The following is a 4,391-nucleotide window of genomic DNA, read 5'->3' on the forward strand; positions in this document are numbered from 1 at the left end:
AAAAATCAACAAAGGGCCATAATTCTGTTAAATTTGGTTGCAGCAAAAATTCCTTCCTTTACTGCCATCTACACATTAAGGCTATTCATCCCTGGAAGTTTCAGCAAAATCTGCCATCCGGTTTAAGAGGAGTTGCATTCACAAAATTTCTACATAGTATATTGTGAAAAAATCAACAAAGGGCCATAATTCTGTAAAATTTGGTCGCAGCGAAAATTCCTTCCTTTACTTCCATCTACACATTAAGGTTGTTCATCCCTGTAAGTTTAAGCAAAATCTGCCATCCGGTTTAAGAGGAGTAGCGTTCACAAGATTTCGGGACGTACGGACGGACGGACGGACTGACGGATTGACCGACTGACGGACGGATGGACAAGTGCAACGCTATATGCTCCCACATTGTGGGGGCATAAAAAAAACAACACTAAATTTAATTATCAACAGGAATAAATTCTGTCATGTACGTAAATTTTGCTTCTATAGGAGAAGCAAGTAAATGACTGCATGCATTGTGTGAAAATGTAACAAATTCGAAAAAATTTACGGAACTAAATTTCAACATTGGTACTGTGACGTCATATGATTACGTCTTGAAAAAGAACGCATGACGTTATGCGGCAAAACAAGTAAAAATGACTTAAAATCACTAAAAAGACTGGTTTGACAATTTTGCTTGTAAAATATATCAGAATGATAAGAACTAGTCGATAACAGAAAAAATCGATAACAGGATAAATAGAATGATTGGTCTTATGGATGGAGAACTATCTGACCAAAGGCTCACCCAATAAATTCCTCCGCCTCGCCAGATCCAAGGCACCAACCTATTAATTATTCTCTATCACTTCAGACATCAAGAAAATGGCGAACAATGCGATCAAAAATGTAAAACTGTTTAGTGATATGTAAAATAACATTGATAATACAAATACAAGATTCATTTCTCCCCCTCTGCTTTTACCATGGCTTGGGACATGCTAGAAATTAAAACTGCACACATCCAGATATTTTACTTTCTTCAAAAATCAATCAAAATTTAGGAAAAGTAAAAAACAACAGATATGCATACTTCTTTGGTTCAATTCAAAATTACAAAATTTAAAAATATTGTTATATTAATTCTAACCACTTATTAAAAGAATAATATTGACCAAATGTTACAAATATTTTAATACATAAAAGAAAATAAATATAACTCTTACTTATGGCTTAATAGTAAATTTTTGTAGTTTTCTGAACTTCAAATCTCAATATTTAACTTAATGATGGAAAATATAATTATTTTCATTTAAAACAATATGAATCAGGAAGTGTGCTGTTTTACAACTAGGCAGCATTGGGAGAAGTGTAGCGATTTACCTTTTTGACACATACTGTTTTCCGGTAGTTACAGATTTAGCTCTGGGGGATCTACACCTAATGAAGTATATACACCTTATGAAGTATATAGAGGATATTCAAATTTTTTTATAAATACACAATTTATTTCATTGAGTGGTATGAAAACAAATATTTCATGAGTGGCTACCGCCACGAGTGAAATATGATAATTTTCATACCACAAGATGAAAATAAATCCTGTATTATAGAAAAAGACTTGAATTTTCTGTTTATTATATACATTTTTTTATATTAAAATTTGAAAGATTACTTCTTAAATTTTGTTCATTGGCTGAATTTAGAAGAAAGTAATCCGGCAAGACACAAGTAAAAATATGTAAAATATGTTTAACTGCAGTGAAAAATATATCTTTTACAGTGAAAAATACGGAAAATGAAAATACAAATTTTATTTCATATTTCATTTATCAGTATATAATAAACACCATTATTATGTGATATATCTATTTTTTATAATTATTTTAGAGTTTCAGGTGGTTACTATCTATCGCATATTTTACACATTTGAGCCGCGTCATGACAAAAACAACATAGTGGGTTTGCGACCAGCATGGATCCAGACCAGCCTGCGCATCCGCGCAGTCTGATCAGGATCCATACTGTTCGCTTACAAACTCTATAACAAGTAGAGAAACTGATAGCGAACAGCATGGATCCTGACCAGACTGCGCGGATGTGCAGCCTGGTCTGGATCCATGCTGGTCGCAAACCCATTATATTGGTTTTGTCGTGACGCGGCTCATATTTTATTTGTTGATGGTTGTGTTAGAATTGAAATAAGACATCCAAATCAGTGATCGTATAGCTTGATAAAAAAATTGTTTGTCATTTAGATGTGCTCATTATATCACTCAGACTATGACCTTGTGATATTATCAACAGTGATTTTGTTCAGCCATAAAATCACCGTTTGAGACATATTACTTCTTTAAGTTTAAGCAGAAAATCTCATTTTATTTCATGGAATTATTAATACAATGATATTCTAACAATGAAATAATTGTTTTATTTCACTTTAATCCCAAAAAGGCCTAAAACATACAGATTGTTACATTATTACACAACATTTAGGTGCATTCCCGAGAGCTATGTACCACCGAGTCCAATCGTTCACTATGTTTCCCAGGCGGAGAACGCATGAAGAGATCAATTATACAGGTGGAAAACCGATACTGTGGTAAGAAAATTGTCTTCAATTTCTTTGAAAATGCATATTTCACAAAACGTTATAGCCTATTCTGATCTCGTATGATTACTTTATCCGACAGGCATTTCAAACTCGCCAAATCTTTGTTAACTTTTTAGATCATTATCGACAACTGCACAAGAAAAGTCACAAAATTGGTAAAATCGCTCTTTGATAGCCAATAACTTGACATCCAAGCAAACTTCTAAACATTTGTATCGCTCTAAAGGTTCTTTATTAACATATCCTCATCCACCAAACGCCTGTTCTATTTCTATTCCGTATTTTTGGAGTATAATATCGTTTAAGCGAATTTTCAAAATGAACGCATGAGCCGAACTTTTCATGTGGTTTTATCAGATTGCAAAATGAACGCATGAGCAGGCGGATTTTTTGGTTACTCCAGTTTCATGGATATCTCACATGTTATCGATCACTGAACCTTTAAATTCCAAAATTTTCGTTCCGAATGTTTGAGCAAACATAATTCCTATTTTCATACCTTATGACGAATTGCTTATAAGCAATAGATGAAGGTCTGTTCGGTTCTGTGAAAATATAATAAATCCTCATTGCTAAAACTTTGAGTAAAATATTTGCAAAATACAACATCATTGGCTGATGGTTTGTTATAATTAAAGATGTAACATACACTTAAAGATCCTGTGACTCAAAATTTTATGTTCTTATATGAAAAATATTTGGCTTAAATAAAGAATTAACAATGTTAAAAGTTACAGAAAACCTTTTTGATAAGGATATTACCAACATTTAAAATTTCCGATAATAAAAGAAGATAATTAGAAATCTGCTTTTTGGTTAAAAAAAATCAGTTTTTCAAATAAAAATTTCAAGACATTTTTCCTCAAGAAATATCATATAATGTGTTTAATAATGTCAACTTCTTAAGTATATGTTTTTCATAAGAACTGACTTTATATACAACTTTCGCAAGGATGTTACATCCTTAACCTTTTTCCTTATATAAGCGTGTTTCGACGGCTTTTTGCCCGCCCCCAACACTTTTTGAGGCCTCAAACAGTGAAAAAAAGTCCTATTTAGGTCCCAAACACTGGTTTTCGTTTGAGAAATGTTGTTAAAAAAGTGACCACTTTTTCGGCGCCGCCCCCATCCAAATGTTACATCAGGGGGTTGCCTGAGTGGGTTTGAAGGGGGGGGCGGAGTCCCCCTCATCGCCAAGAAAATTTTTGACATGTGACAGGCTAAAAATGGCCTGAGGTCGATCTTAGGGTAACTAGTAATAGACACTGAAAAGCCTTTTACTCTATCTCAATTCATTGAGAAGTTGCAGCACTTTAAAATCAGTTTTGATGGGGAAAAAACAATGCAAAATAGTGATTTTTGGCAATTTTGAGACGTCCGCCCGTTGCCATGGTAACAGGAATTTTACGATTGAGCATGCTGTTACAGAGGCTATGGTGTAGTCAACATTTGTGCCGAGTTTCATCAGTATTGAAGGAAGCATTTTTCATAGTTTCATAGCAGTTTGAACTTGTTACAGGAGGCTTTTCAATGAAAACGGCCATTTTTCGCAATATGCTCATGGGGTAAAAACATACAGGATCTTTAAGCAAGAATATATATATCAACTTCCTTACAACAAAATGAACATACAAGAAAATGTTGAAATAACACATAATTTTTTAGGTTCATTATAAGTTTTTCTTTTAGAAATAATACACTTTTTATTTTAATGAAGAATAGGCAAAGTATTTATCAAAATGTGTTTCAAATTACCTCCCTTTATTTACAGAACTTTAAATTCGATAATATCTATGTAAGA

Source organism: Ruditapes philippinarum, unplaced genomic scaffold (assembly GCF_026571515.1).
Source record: "Ruditapes philippinarum isolate M1 unplaced genomic scaffold, ASM2657151v2 ctg1260_1_1_1_1, whole genome shotgun sequence".
NCBI lineage: Eukaryota > Metazoa > Mollusca > Bivalvia > Venerida > Veneridae > Ruditapes > Ruditapes philippinarum.